At 50.8% G+C, this 16,371-nt stretch overlaps 1 protein-coding gene across 6 annotated transcripts in view; it reads right to left on the bottom strand.

Annotated features, from left to right (window-relative positions):
* The window catches only part of PPFIBP1 (PPFIA binding protein 1), a 104,102-nt gene extending 88,111 nt beyond the window's left edge, over window positions 1-15,991 (bottom strand). For 4 of the 6 annotated variants that reach the window (XM_083858831.1, XM_083858834.1, XM_083858833.1 and 1 more), the window contains exon 1: window positions 15,903-15,989. The gene's annotated coding sequence lies outside the window, so the exon portion shown is untranslated. Of the gene's footprint in view, window positions 1-15,902 lie in introns of all 6 variants that reach the window. The other 2 variants (XM_083858832.1, XM_083858830.1) reach the window with 2 other exon arrangements.
* Window positions 15,992-16,371: the final 380 nt, after the last annotated feature.

Here is a 16,371-nt window from a genome sequence, read left to right as displayed (position 1 = left end):
ATAAGAGCTTTCCAGCAATTCAATTTGCAAAATGACAGACTAGCATTCTGCATCACAGTAAGCAGTTTATCAAGCTGTTCTGACAGCAGACCTTGTTCAAAGCCTTGTCCAGAAATGTAACACCACCTCCTACTATTCCAGGCGTGCAGTCAGTGACACAAAACAGTTATGAAGACACAGCCAAGCACAGGCTCTCTCTTCACAACATTAAAATCTGGAAGTCTCTCTCTCTACCAGCTATGACCCAGCTAAGCTGCAGCCAGGATCAGCTCTGTGAAGACAAGTTAATGCCGACCTGCTTTATCTGTTTTCCTGAAAACGGAGCCAGCTCTGCACTGCCGGAGGCCCCAGCCTTGTGTAGGAGGCAGCCTGGCAGTTCCACTCCCAAAACCTGCACGAGCTCTTGGCAGGGACTCCTTGGCACAGGTCAGTTCAAAGGATGCACACACGAGAGGAAGAGATGCAGGGAAAGACAGCACCAAGGTATGGAAAAGACTGGAGGCCACAAAGCAGCTCAGGGGCAAAGGCTGCTGTGTGTGTGTGAGGAATTGCCCCCACCAAACCCATAAAACATGCCCAGCAGCCCGAATGACAGGAAAGGCCTTGCTATGACACACTGACCTCTTCACGCGCCACTTGACTGGCAGTGCCTCCCAAAAAGTGTTGCTCCTCCTCAGAGAGGACTTCTGTCTGCCCTCATACAGCACAAAGCCTTCAAGAAGCCAGACAAAAGCCCTGACAACAGGAAAGCAGTGAAGACAAGGAAGGCAACTTATCCCAGCCTCAAAGGCAATGAGTGGTGTAGTTAAAAGCTCAGTCTGGCGTTGTCCACACAGCACCTCCAGCATGAACACAGCTGGCTTTTCTGCAAATGCTGAGACATGGAGCATACTCCAAACAAATATTCCTCAGGGCAGAAAAAACCCAAAGATGCATCAAGTGAGACTTAGGGGACAACTACTTTCACTCCCAGGCTCATGGGCTTTAGCCTATTTTTCGTAAGCTGCCTTTGCAGATGCCAAAATAACATCTCTCCTCCTCTGCATATACACAGCTGGACATGAATCTCCACAGCCTGGCTGGCAGCATCTACATTCATCTTCACAGATGTAAACTGCAACAAGAAGTCTAGAGGGGAAGCCTCTTCTTTGGAATTCCAAACACAAGTAGTTAATATGGTCCAAGTGCTAAGCATACAGCCCATGGGAAGGAGGGACCCACAAGCACGGAGTTAGAAAGTTCCTTCCTTGCCACCAGCAGTATTTCCTTGACCCTTTATTCCTAAGCAGTGTTGAAAGAGATCTATATGCGTGGCTTAAAGACTGTAATACAGAATTGCTCCTTTTCTCCAGGCTGTGTTTGCACACAGGATCACAGCTAAGAATCAGTGTCACTCAGAAGCTGCCTCTCCTCAGCCATCAGAGCTCTGCAGAAAGGCTGCAGGTCTATTTACAGCCACCAGAGCAACACAAGCTCCATGTGGGCAGATGTCACCCTGATTCTTTAGCCTTCTGATCTTGTTTACATACTTTGTACTGGAGTCTCTCACACATATAACTTAAACAAAAGTAGATTGTTTTCATTCCTCTCTGTGATAGACTGCTAGTTTGACCACTGGGGTCAGAGGAGTGTTCCCCTCATCTCCCAATCCTTGATCAAATCCCAAATCCTATTGAAACTCCAAATCATAATAAACTTCCTCTTTCTCTGCTCACCTCTGAACCTGATGTGAGTGTCGTTCCTTCATGTTGTGCAGTGTGACAGGCAGGAGAGGCAGCTCCTTCCCTTGGAGAAGCATTGCTGCATTCCTGGGCTGGCCTGCAGTTTCAAATTCCCTGGCAGCATCCAGCCCTCCCCACTCCTAGCCCTAAAAGAAGCAGGTGGCACTGCTAACCCTCCAGAGGAGCACGGTTCAAGGCCAGAACAAACTCACCTGCAAAATCACACTGGTCCACCTCTTGCTTCCACTGCTCCCAGCACACCTTCCAGAGCAGGCACATCTTTGTACACCTTTTGTTCTTCGAGGGGCCTAAAAACCTCATTGGCAGAAATCTGTCCACTCCAAAGACACGAGCCAGCAAAGGCCCATGCCTCTGGGAGTTGTCTCTGGCTCCATCCAGGGAAAATCATTCCAGCCTACAATGGCTCCTTAATGCCACCACTGCTGGGAGGCCCAAACACCCTCATCCCAGTGCTTGGAAAGGGGGGCAAGGGCCAGAGCAAGTCCCAGGAACACATTTTCCCACTGCCCAGGGGAATGCCAAGCTACCCACCAAGAACCTGGCCATTAATCAAACTCCAGCATTTCCTGAGCCCCACCAGAGGCTCTGCAACAAGAACAAGGGCTGTCATCCACTCACTGGAAAGCTGCCCTGTCCAGACTGTCCTCCCTTGCCTTCCACATCCCTGCCACATGCTCCAAGGCTGTGGAGCACCAGGAGGAAGCTGGGATACAGACTGGTCTACAAAATCCCATCATGTAGGCAAAAGCAGCTCCAGTTTGGCCCACACTAGCAGGACACACAACCGGACCTCTCGCTCCTCCATACAGAGGAGTTTGCAGGTCCACAGATTCACTGTGAGCAGCCCCATAGATTTTTAGTTATTTTAGTTCATCTCCAGCACTCCTCTGCCTCCCTGTACCCATAGTCCCCTCCCAGAAATCTGCCTCATCTCCCACAAACGCCTACACAGTGAGCTTGGCGTACTGGCTTGTCTCAAAACCTCATCAGGCCTCAAACAGGGACAGCCAACTTTTAGAGGAGGATTCCTGCTTCATTTTTCATAGTCTCAACGCTATGCAACATGTTGAGTCTGTGGTGTAACCTCCTGTTTATCAGGGAATGACTAACAGTTTAATTTGGATTAATTTCATGTATGGCTTCTATCAGACCCTGCAGAACCTCTGGCTGCCCTCACCCTTCTGTCTAAACATCAACAAAATCCAGGCAAGAGGACCAAGATACCAGAGGAAAACGACTGCCTCAAAACTTTGCAGCACAAGGCAAGACAGGAAGGATTGAAGGAAGGACACCACGAATTACAGCACTCTGAATTTCCCTGTGTGCCTGTGGGAGGGCAGGGACATGCACTGAGAGGATGGACCCTATGGCAGGTAGTACTGTCAACTCCAAGAGCCAGCAGGGTTCCCTGCTCTGCAGCAGCTCAGGTGGGGCTCTCACCCCCAAAACAAGCCCAGTCCAGTCCCCCTAGATTCCCTGGGGGACCTATTTCCTTGCCCCTCACTTCCATGCCCAAGGACTTCAGCAGCAGAAACCCAACACCCCTTCCATACCAGGGTGTCCTCCTCCCTTCCCCATCCCTCTAACAGCTTGCCCAGGCAAAAGGGACATCAGCAAAGGCATCTCCATTTAGACTATCACTATCTCCACCTCCAACCACCTCTATCTTCCAAAAACACACGGCAAGTCAAACAATGCAAAGTGGAACTCTGGCAAAAAGCAGAAATTGTACTTTCATTGGCTCTAGCAGGTATTTAATGGAAAGCACTTCTATTTCTCACTCTGCTGACAGCAAGTAACACCTCACCCACAAATGACTCCACATCTTAGGGCAAAGAGACAACAAAGTAAGGCTCAGAGGGAAGGTGGTAGAACCCCATTCCTTTCTTTTAACACAGACAGAGACAGATCTCCTGTTTTACTCCTAAATGCACGCTCTGCAGGAGCTACACGAACACAGCTGGATCTGAGGAACGGAAATGTTCCTCACCATGTGCAACCACAAAGCCAGGCCTAATTACCACAGCCATAGGAAAATTATACAGAACATTTTTAGCAAGAAGAGAAATTAACTGCAGTATCACAGCCAAATTCCAATTTAGCATCAGCAGTCCAGCTGGGTACACTGTCCTAAACAACTGGGTAGCTGATCCCAAGTTACCACAGGTGCTGTAGCTTCCGTACCCTTCTTAGTCATACAGTAAGTCAATGAGCTGAGTAGGGAGGGACCCACAAGGATCATCAAAGTCCAATTCCTGGCCTGCACAGGACAGCTCCAAGAATACCCCCCCTGCACCTGAGGTTGTTGTCCAAATGCTCCTGGAGCTCTGGCAGCCTTGGGGCTGTGACCATTCCCTGGGGAGCCTGTTCAGCACCCCAGCACCCTCAGGGGAAGAACTGTTTCCTGATATCCACCCTAACAAAACTCCAGCTGTTCCCTCAGGTCCTGTCCCTGGTCACATAGAGCAGAGCTCAGGGCCTGCCCCTCCTCTTCCCCTCGTGAGGAAGCTGCAGAACTGCTGTGAGCTCTGACCTCAGTCTGCTCCAGCTGAACAGAACAAGTGCCCTCAGCTGCCTCTCATGTGGCTTCCCCTTCAGGCCCTTCATCATCTCCATGTCTATCCTTTGGATATTCTCCGAGAGCTTCACATCCTTCTTATATTGTGGCTCTCAAAACTGCAGAGTCATTCCCCTCTGAAAGAGGCACAAAGATACACCAGTACATGAAGGCAAGCCCCTACAGAAACAACCCCTTGTTTCAACTCCTGCATTTCCAGGTGCTCCACAGTCAGCTCAGCCCTGCCTAAACAGGGCAGGCCCAACTCTGCTGCCATGCCCCAGAGTGAGGCATGCACACACGCCAAGCACAACACCTCTGTTCTGACAACTGCATTTCCACACCAGTGCCAGGTTCCACCAGGAGCAAAATGATTTCCTAGGAGAGCACAGGACAGAGTGTCAAACAGCTTCTCTGCTCAGAAACACAACAAGGAGGGACATCTGTTGCAAGAAAGCCAAACACACAGCAACTAGAGTTTTTGTTCATCTTTGTGGTATTTTCACTGGTGAATGAATAAATCATCATTTACAGCAAAAGCAAGATTTCCAGTTGGAGGTTATTTACTTTCACCTCAATCACAGCAGCCCTGGCAAGCTAGATGATGTACAAGCCAAGCAGCAAGTGCCTGCATGCTGGGAACTGTTCAAACAGGAATAATTCAATCTTTTTGTAGTCTCACCCTGGCTAATTTGCCACAAGCCGTCTCTTTTCAGATGCTACATGAAACACAAGAAAAAAAACCAAGCCGGATTAAGCTGGTCCATTTACAATCAGTTCATCTAAAGAGAGTTCAGGTCAGTTCGTTTTCTATGTAAAACAAATTCATTTTTTCAGCTTCACAGGGTTTAAGGAACAAAAATTTATTGCAGTAACCAAACATTGCTCACCGGACAAGCGTGCAGCGATTACTTAACTAATGCAAACGATTTTCAGTCTGCGTGCAAGGAATGCATGGGATAATTCCAGGGCACTCTCTTCCACCAGCATTTTACAAGTACTTTTTAGGTAGCTATGGAGACGTTACAGCCTTTTTCATTTTGCTGTCATAACTAGACAGTTATTGATTTCTTTGCAAAATTCCTTGGAACAGTGGGGAAGGGAGGGGGAGTTTCAAGCACCGTGAGGTCTGAGAGCAACAAGCTGAAGAAAATGGGAACAGATTTCAGATGGAGACATCAGCACGGAGGCTCCTTGCAAAAGACAGCCTTGAACCTGGTTCTGCTTTGGTACTTATGCAAAAAAGGAGGTAAACATACACACACACAACGGGGATTGTCTTCCAGCAAGCTCCACAAGGAAAAACATTTCCAGCTACCACTGCCATCATGCTGCACAAAAGGAGGCCCTACCCAAGGCTAGGCTGTGGTTTTGCTCCAACACAAATCTCTCTGGAGGCATGGTGAGCCTCCATCATTGCAGTCATGCTGGGCTACAAGATGTCTCTCTCTGCACAGGTTACATGGAAGTCTCATCCCTGACATGCCTTGCAGGTAATCAGTGCCTCCTCTCCATCCCCACCAGGCATTACCAGATTTATGGTGGACAGGATGGACAGTTCTGCATTTCACTCTCCTGCCAACAACAGCCCAAGAGCTGTCTGTGAGCTCAGCACTGCTGGTCCTCAGTGGCTGATTCTGCCCAAAATGATGCTGAGAGAAATGCCTTTCACCCTGTTGACCCTTTAAGATAAATCATTCCTGCATATGCAGATTTAGGACTGCACACCATGACAAGAGAGTCTGAAACACGAGATATCGACCTGGAAAACTCTGTGTCACACAGATAAGGACATGAAAATAATCATGGATTTAGATCTTGTTCAGAAACTCCCTTGGTAATGAGAACAACAGATCAGGGTCTGAACAGATACTTCCCTTTGTATAAAACAGAAAGAAAAGCCTGTTCAACCCAAACATTTTTCTTAAATTCACCTTAGACCCAGCCACAACAATAGAGCCAGAACCTACAGGATTATCTCGACCACAAGCTGCAGGAAGTTTACCAGCACCACCCTGAAAAAAAATCTCGACCTTCTCATCTCCACGCTGCATTAACAGCCTCATGACTGCTCACCAAAAGGACACTCTCGAGCTCTACTGCAAATGGAAAGAGCAAAATGCTGCTGCTGTAGAATAAACCTATGACTGCTGTGTCCACCTAATGCCCATCCAGATATGCAGCCATATCTTCAATGCAGCCTTTTAAACTCCTGTGAAGGCTTGAAAGGGTTGAAGAATTAATCATCCTCCAAGCTCCCCAAGAGGAAGCTGGCTGAGGACAGGCAATGCCAAGGGGAAGCCCCAGGACTCAGCCTGCTCCCAGATGTTTCCACTACCCCAACACTGCCAGCAGCATCCCAGCATTAGAGCAGGACAACAAGTCTGGTCACAGTACCCAACAGCTGCCAGCAGCAAGCCATGAGTCTGCAGTGTCCCCATGCCATGGGGCACAGTCCCAGCCTCAGCCACTGCTGCTGGATGGCTGCAAGCCTCCCCCAGGGCACTGAGGAGGGAGGGAGGCACACCTGCACCCCAAACCCAGCTGCAGTCCTCCCACTCACCCAGAGCAGGGCACACACCTCCCTAGGATCCCTCACCAACACAGGCTCCAGTCCTTCCAAGGAGGGGTCCAGGGAGTGGTGCAACTCCCACAGCATCCAAATTCCTGCTGCACATCCTAAAGGTATTCCAGAAAATACAGTTCTGTCCAGCACCATGAGAGATTGCAGTGGCCCTGCCCAGCACAGGAGGTCCAACACCAGCTCCACCATGAGTGTGGAAACCTCTGAGAAGATGCTTTTGGTTAGGACCTGTTAGTTACATGTTTCACATCCAAGAGAAGGTGGACACCAAGTCAAGCCACTATATGCTTCTTCTGGAGGAGAAGAAAACAAAAAATAACCAAACAATAATTGTGCAATATAGAAAAAAAAAAATAATCCAGCCTTTCTTTATAAAAATACAAAAACCAAATTCTTAGAGCCAATTTAAGCTCAGGCAAGAAATATAAATATACATTTCTGAACTTTCCCCTGTGATGTTTCCTTTACAAACATAACAAATTAAAAGTGCTGTCACAAATTAAACCAGCTTTCATTAAGTGGAGGGGAAAAAAATGCTGATGGTTCTAAGATCCAACTGACAAGCCTTTTCAAGTCTGCTCTGATGCAAAACCAACTTCCCAGGGATTTAAATTAAGAGTAAAGAAATATTTTCCTTGGCTTAATCCTGGTTTGGAAGCAGGACAGAGGATACTACAACAAAGCCAGCACCTGAACCCACCAGGAGCCACCCAGCTGCCACAAGCCTTTCCTGGAGATCAGCTGCTCAACATACCCACCTCTTTTTCAGCAAGACCCTTCTCCACTGTGCCAACAGCTGTGGGCAGCAATGGGGAACACTCCATGTGCCCTGGCTGTTCCAACACGTCCCCCCCCTCCCTCTCTGTAGGCCACTGATGCAATGACACTGCCTATGATGCACATCCAGGTCCAGGAGAACAGACATTTGAACCTGGATCTTGAGGGAAGTCACCAGGGATGGCTACTTCAGCCTCCAGCTGCAATGTGGAGGTTCCCCCTCACAGCACAGAGGTCCCCAGGGTGTAGATCACACAAAGGATCTGTCAGTTGTGGGATGGAGCACCTTGCTTTTCCTGGGGAGGATAAAATTTCTGTCTGGTTCTTTCAAAGGGAGCTCTGTATACCATCCCTCCCCCACCACTGAACAAAAGTCTAACAGAGATGCTTCCAGTGCACAAGGGAGAGTAAAAAGTTTGAGCATCATGGCCATCAAACCAGCACCTCCCACGTGTTTTCCAGCTTGGAATGCAGGTTCCAGCACCAGGAATGTTCCCTGTTCCTACACAGCCACACCCACACCCCAGCCCTTCCCTGCCTCAGCATCCTGCATGCAGCAGCTCTCACAGCACACTCTCCCCAAGGCTGGGGATGGACAAAGATGAATCCATCCTACTTTTAGCATGGGTCCAAAACCTAAACCAGGAAAACAGAGGAGATGGATACTTCAAAGACACAAGAACATGTTCCAAAATCAGGCAAAACACAACCACAAAGCTGACATTTATGAGTATCCCCTCACTCTCACACTGAGAAGATCCCAAGGCATTTGCTCCCTTTCCCTGTCTCCACAGCACTTCTCCCATAGGAGCAGCCCACCTGATCCAAGCCTAACAGAAAACAGAATCTGACAGTCTCCATACGGCTGGAGGGATTTTTACCAACCTATGACAGTTGTGTAAGGACACAGCAAAGCTGTGCAGAACCCAAGATCACAAGGGCTACAACCATGTGAGATCATAACTACTTTCAGAAACACACCAACAGCTCAAGGTGTTTTTACAAAAAATATGCTCTTCTCACCTGCTCTTCAAGACAGACATTAATTAGCAGCACTACATGCTGCAGAACCTTAATTTGATCCTACAGACATCTTCACATGCCAGCCTCACAACATCCAAAACCATGGAGACCAGCTGCCAAACAGCATGCAGGTTCTTCCCCCCATCCCTTACACTCTGCATGACCTGGGCTAGCTTGAATAGCTAACTTCCTTCAAAGGTGCTCACACTGTGTAGCTAGTACACACACTTTAGAGAGAAAATATGAAGTCCAGATTCAGTAAAACAGCCTTTGTCTTGACTCTTTGGACAGACTCAGCCCATGAACCACAAAGCTGGGAGAGAACCTGACCCCCATGGCCACGCCTGCTGACAGAGCAGATGGACAGCTGTGTGCACAGCTGCCACAGAAGCAAGGAAAGGAACTGCCCTCCCTCGTCCTCAAAACAGATCCTGGTGCTGATTGGGTAAATGCATGTGTGTTCTTGTACTGTCCTCCATAACAGGGCACAACGAGGGAAAGACTTGAAAATGAGGCAGCTGGGGGTTGGTAGTTAGGCAGTTTGTATACTTTTACAGTTTTTTTACAGTTATTTTTCTGTTACCAACCATAAATTGTGTGTGTTGTGTCCCTCTTCACAACAACTGCAGCGCCCATGAACTATCTGGGGTTAATCCAACAGTGACATATAAAACACACCCTGATTTTCCCTATGCTTTTGCTTCAGAACTGAACAGTCTGAGACAAGGAGGAGAAGACCAGACCATTATAATTTCCTCTTATTTTGATGCATCTGTAACAAAGCAAGAATGCAAAATTCTTCTCTCAAATCCATCACATTTGGAGCCATGAGAACTGCTGGATTTAAAAGATGCTGATTCACACTAGTGGTTATCAGATTTTTCCCATCTGTGACACAATTTGACAGCTGTCTGGCAGCACAGAGTTCTCCACTTTGGAGTTCAGATGCTGCAGCAGCTGGCTCAAGTCTCAGCCTTCAGTTCTCCACTAATATTTAGGGGAAAAGCCTATAAAAAGAGATGCAAGTGCAAACTAACTTTTGCATCAGCACACCTGACCTTGGAGCCTTCTATGCACAGACACCACTTGGAGTTTTTTAGTCATGCAAAAGTTACAACACTGTGCCTGCTGGAACAGGATTGCCACCAAAATGTATGCCAAGGGTTGCTTGAAGTCACTGGGTTTGTTACATTTATCTCCCCTAAAACACCACAAGCCAGAGACTGCTGAAGTGGCCTCTGATGCTGCTCCTTGACACAACTTGCACTGCTTAATGATGCAGAGGCACAGAAGGGAGCAGGAGCATTCTCACCTCACCAAAAACAATTCCTTCCAGCCAGCACCACTGGTGAGGAGGACTCTCCTGAAGTATCAGCTCTGACAGCCCAAAGGGACCGAGCGCTCCAGGGCAAGAGCTACCAGGACTCACAGCCAGCAGACATGTTAGTTTGGCAAGGCTGGACTCCACAGCCCAATCTCTCCTGAGTTCTCCACCTGCATCATTCCAGGCTGGGGCAGCGTGGCTGGAAAGTGCCCAGGAGGAAAGGACACAGGGTGCTGGTTGGCAATGGTTGAGCATGAGCCAGCACCTGTCCAGGTGGGCAAGAAGGCCAATGGCTCCTGGCCTGGGTCAGCAAGGGAGTGGCCAGCAGGACCAGGGCAGTGACTGTCCCCCTGTCGTGGGCACTGCTGAGGCACTGCTGAGCCCCAAGTGCACAGGAGGGGACAGCTGGGGAAATTTGGGCTCTGCTCCCAGGGAACAAGGGACAGGACAAGAGGAACAGCCTCAAGCTGTGCCAGAGGAGGTTCACGTTGGGCATCAGGAGGAATTTCCTCATGGAAAGGGTGCTCAGGCATTGGAAGGGGCTGCCCAGGGAGGTTTGGAATCCCCATCCCTGGAGGTGTCCAAGCAAGGACTGGACATGGCACTCAGTCCTCTGGGCTGGGTGACAAGGTGGGGATCAGTCAAAGGTTGGGCCCATTGACCTTGGAGGTCTTTTCCAACCTAACATATGCTGTAATTTCATGATTAATGATAAAGATGACCCAGGCAGGGGCAGGGAACGGAAAGGCTTTGCCTAACAATGGGCTGCAAAACCTGTATCTAAAAATAGTTCCACCAAGGAAAGAAATCAGCTTTTTATACAATTGGTTTATCTTGGCCTTTTAACAGAAACAGAAGAACAGCCAATGGAAAAAGGAGAAAACTTCAACCCAGTACACTTTCCTAGTGTACTGCAGAAGTCAGAGGAAAAAAGCGCTCTGGAAACTAAAGGACACCAAGAAATTGTATGTGCCAAGAACAATACACAACATGGGCAAGCAACTGTGAATCCAGTGTGATTGAATTATTAATTGAAAATTCCATCCTTTAAGCACAAATAAAGTACTATTTTGGCAGCAAGCACTAGTAGAAAAGTAACAAACAGTCACTGTCTTCAGTATGAGCTGAGTCAACACCCAGGTCAATTTGTGAGAGAGAGGAGGGGGAATAAAAAGGAGAGAATAGAAAAATGCATCATTCCCTACATCTCAAGGTACGTTCCAAGCTGAGCACCCTCCCAAGGGAGAGGGAGATCCAAGGCAAAGATCCCACCAGAGACCCACTGAGAGATGTCAGGACATATCATGATCTTTGCTGAAGGTGCCTCAAATTGGAAATGCACAAGTTCAGGTAACAAATCCACAGCAAGTGAAACACTGACCTCCAAGACGACCCAGTTTTCATTCTGGATTAGATGCTGACTTTTCCAAACACATAGCAAGAGATGTAATCTCTGAGGAATAGCACAGAGCCTTTTCTGTGTGATGAAAAGGTTAATGCTTGCAAGCCAAACATCTCCAAAGAGCTGCTTGTGATTTCTGAAGCTGTTATTAAATGACCACCCTGTCTTCACTCAGCCAGGGCGGGAACTTATAGCAAATGCTAAAAAAAAATGTGGGCATAACCACCAGCAGTAAGCATAAGGCAAGGAAACACAGTTCACCTCTCCTGGGCTGGATTCAAGAGCAAAGTCACTAATGGGATGACTAATGGGATGACTAATGGGATGTCACAATTACTAATGGGGGAAGGGGTTCACTATTCAGCCTAAGTACAGGAAGGTATTAAGTAGTTTTATTTATGAAGGTATTAAGTGTTTTTATGTATCCTTAATGCACAGCTGCATACACACGTTCCACACAATAAGAATGAACACAACAAAACTTGCCTGAACCTTCCAATAAACCTGTTCTTTGCTGTTGTAACTTTAGAGATGTGGTTTGGCCAGGCAGAAATAGGTCAGATCATAATTGCCCACTTTAAAGCAGCCACATAACTTCAGTTTTGCTTTGAAGCCCTGACAATCACCAAGGGAAGTATGAAAAGAAGCTGTCTTAGATATACCAACCTAACTTGCACATCACTATTTAGCAGCTCAGCATGCACACCCTTGAGGAAAGGCATGCAAATTCAGCAGTGGGACAGGGGCTTTACCGACCATCCCTAACACCACAGGATGTTCTATCACCCCCCTAAATCCTGCCTAATATCTGGGCTCCTACATTCTCTGCTGAAAACTACTGCAAAACAGCAGACTCCCCAGTCAGAGGCATCTGGGGGGGGTTGCACCCCTTTTGAACCACCTCAGGAGTCAGGGATATATTTTTGGAACATCTGTACCAGATTTGGGATCTGGTCTCCTCTCCATGCTCCCTCCACCCTCCCAGAAAAACACACACAAAGCTCAACCAAGAGAATCAGTCAGTTCCCCAAAGGAGTGTACATCAATGCCCTTGTGCTCAGCAAGCCAGAGGCCCGGTTTGATGCAATCACACCACAGACAAGAACGTGACTAAACCTTCGCTGGTTTCAAAGCTCTTCAGGGGAAGGATTTCCACTTCACTGAAAGTGTTCCTTTAAGTGGGGAAAGAAACATCAGAGAACCCCCATTTGGATGGATTAAAGAGGCTAAACCTCCTACAGGACACTGCAGCCAGCACCTCATCACACAGAGCTCTGCCTGTCCTCAGGCCACCCTGACCTGGCCACTGAGCAGTGACCACACTTTGTCCTGCTCACCACCAGGGACCAATGGCACCAGACAGGCCGGCAGCACCACCTGGGAACCTCGGTCTCCTGGGAATGGCTGTCATTTCAGGAATGTTAACAATTATCCTCCTGTTGCCACGGGTCACAGGCAAAGCCTCCCCATGCACCTCCACAAACACTTCCAGCGGCACCCTGCTCCTTCCTGCAACATGTGCAACACTGCACAACCCAGAAGGAAACAGGATTCACATCTAAGTAGGAAAAAAGATGAAATTCACCACGGTTCCCTGCCTCATGGGACATCTCTGGTTCCAAGGTGCTCCACCCTGTGTGTCAGGGACAAGCAGGAACGTTACTCACTGAGTTTCCTCCAGAGCTTGGACCTGCTGCAGACACACAGACACAGGACAAACCAACATCCCTCAGCACAACTCTTACACCCAGATGCAGCAAATAGATGAAATCCCAGGGCTCAAGGCAGGAGATGGGCTGCCCAAGAGGGAACTTGCTCCTCAAGGCCCCCCTCACAGCCAGGCAAACACAGGTGGGGTTCCTGCTGCCTTCAGGGAGGAGAGAAACACCAACTTCACACCCCTGGCATGGGAACATCAGCCCTCACGTGTGAGCATCACAGCACACCACTGACAGCCACTGTCACTGCCAGGAGCTGATCTCTGACACAGCTTCTCAAGAACCTGTGCTAAAGGCAAAACTCCACTGGGATGGTCACTAAACTGATCTAGGGAGTGCTCTGGCTCTTCATTTCTTAGTGATGTGAAGAAGTTAAGTGCCCAAAATCTTTGCTGCACTTGAAACAGAGTTGAAGCAGATTTCTGCTTTCCCACTTTCCAGAATGCCTCTCAAACCAACCTGCCATGCTGCCTCACCGAGAGCACCAGTTTCACTGAAACCTCTACTTACAGAAATGTAAATCCTCAAGATACAGCTGCTCCCTTTAACAGAGGCAGTAAATCCCAAGCTGACACTCTGGGACATCTTCCTTCCCAAAGCTCCACGGTGTAAGCATGGAGAATATTCCCACTCCATGACCCATTTCTGCTGTTTACTTTTTGGAATGCAGCGACACTCCTATTGCTCAATGAGCTGCCAGGGCAATGCACACAGAGCTACACACGGCGCTGCTCGGGCCACAACAAGGACACCCAGCAGAGCCTCTGCAGGCTCAGCCCAGCCTGGAACTGTCCTGTGCTCCTCACTGACACCAGGAGCACACACCAGTTACACACAGCCCAGAACTGTCCTGTGCTCCTCACTGACACCAGGAGCTCACACGGGTTACACACAGCCCAGAACTTTCCTGTGCTCCTCACTGACACCAGGAGCTCACACGGGTTACACACAGCCCAGAACTCTCCTGTGCTCCTCACTGACACCAGGAGCTCACACGGGTTACACACAGCCCAGAACTCTCCTGTGCTCCTCACTGACACCAGGAGCTCACACCAGTTACACACAGCCCAGAACTCTCCTGTGCTCCTCACTGACACCAGGAGCTCACACCAGTTACACACAGCCTGGAACTCTCCTGTGCTCCTCACTGACACCAGGAGCTCACACGGGTTACACACAGCCCAGAACTCTCCTGTGCTCCTCACTGACACCAGGAGCTCACACCAGTTACACACAGCCCAGAACTCTCCTGTGCTCCTCACTGACACCAGGAGCTCACACCAGTTACACACAGCCTGGAACTCTCCTGTGCTCCTCACTGACACCAGGAGCTCACACCAGTTACACACAGCCCAGAACTGTCCTGTGCTCCTCACTGACACCAGGAGCTCACACCAGTTACACACAGCCCAGAACTCTCCTGTGCTCCTCACTGACACCAGGAGCTCACACCAGTTACACACAGCCTGGAACTCTCCTGTGCTCCTCACTGACACCAGGAGCTCACACCAGTTACACACAGCCCAGAACTCTCCTGTGCTCCTCACTGACACCAGGAGCTCACACGGGTTACACACAGCCCAGAACTCTCCTGTGCTCCTCACTGACACCAGGAGCACACACCAGTTACACACAGCCTGGAACTCTCCTGTGCTCTCACTGACACCAGGAGCTCACACGGGTTACACACAGCCCAGAACTCTCCTGTGCTCCTCACTGACACCAGGAGCACACACCAGTTACACACAGCCTGGAACTCTCCTGTGCTCCTCACTGACCCCAGGAGCTCACACCAGTTACACACAGCCTGGAACTCTCCTGTGCTCCTCACTGACCCCAGGAGCTCACACCAGTTACACACAGCCTGGAACTCTCCTGTGCTCCTCACTGACCCCAGGAGCTCACACCAGTTACACACAGCCCAGAACTCTCCTGTGCTCCTCACTGACACCAGGAGCTCACACCAGTTACACACAGCCTGGAACTCTCCTGTGCTCCTCACTGACCCCAGGAGCTCACACCAGTTACACACAGCCTGGAACTCTCCTGTGCTCCTCACTGACCCCAGGAGCTCACACCAGTTACACACAGCCCAGCCTGTAACACCAAAGCCTCCCTTCCCCCAGGCACGGGCAGGGGGTGTAAAGCACCTTTTCACAGCTCCGGCTGCTCCCCGGCCCCGGTGTGAGCAAACACGGCCACTGCAGCTGTTGGAAGTCACGGCTCCAGCAGGAACAGACCTCGGCTAAATAATTACAGGATGTAAGAACCCCAGGCCTTAAATCAAACCACATTTGTTCGCTCCAGATCAAACTCCTCACTGCAGTTTCACGGCACCAGTGCCCGAAGCGTCCTACGGGAGTCTGAAAAGATCAAACCAGAGCCGCCAACCTCTCCCTAAAACTGCCCCAAAAGTTACCTCAGGTCCAGAAACAAGGCACAGGAGGCCGGGAGTGCCGAAATCCCGGGACACGGAGAGGGGACAGAGACACGAAGAGGGGACAGAGGCTGGAGGGATGTGCCGGGCACAGGGAAAGGGACACTCAGAGGGGGCAGAGCCCGGCGGGATGTGCCGGGGCAGCTCCCCCGTCCCGCCCGCCCCGGGCACAGGCGGCGCTCCCGGCTCCGGCCCCGCTGCCGGGGGGCCCCGGGCCATGGCGGCGGCCGAGGAGGAGCGGCCGGGGCCGGGCACGGCGGGGCTCGTCCCGCCGGGACACGGAGTTGCCGCGCTCGGCTCCGAGCGGTCCCGGGGCGGCTCCCGGGAACTTCCCTTACCTGCGGCCGAACCGCGCAGAGCCCTCCCGGGGCGGCCGCGCCTCCGCCGGCTCCGGGCAGCCCCCGCCGCCGTCCCGCTCCGCTCCGTGCCCGCCCCGCGGCTCCCGGTGCCCGCCCCGCTCCGCCCCCTCCGCCCGCGGCCCGGGACCGGCCCCAGCCCTCGCTCTGCCCCGCCCGGCCCAGGCACCGCCCGCCGCCGCTGCCGGCCCGGCCCGGCCCGGGGGGAGCCGGTGGGGGGGGGGCGGGTAGCGTGTTCCCGGGGCCGCCGACGGGCCCTCACGGCATCGCCGGGGCGGGAAGAGACCTCAGAGACCACCGAGTGCAGCCCTGACTGAACAGCCCGGCGGGAACCTCACCCTGGTACCGAGTAACGCGTCCGGGCTTAAAACACCTCAGGAGCCGTGACCCGCCAGCTCCCCGCGAACAGCCCGGGGTGCCCGCCCGGAGCCGGCCTTCCCGCCCACCTCGG

The sequence above is a fragment of the Zosterops lateralis genome, assembly GCF_965231275.1.
Source record: "Zosterops lateralis genome assembly, chromosome: 4".
Lineage (NCBI taxonomy): Eukaryota > Metazoa > Chordata > Aves > Passeriformes > Zosteropidae > Zosterops > Zosterops lateralis.
This window is presented reverse-complemented; position numbering and strand designations above follow the sequence as displayed.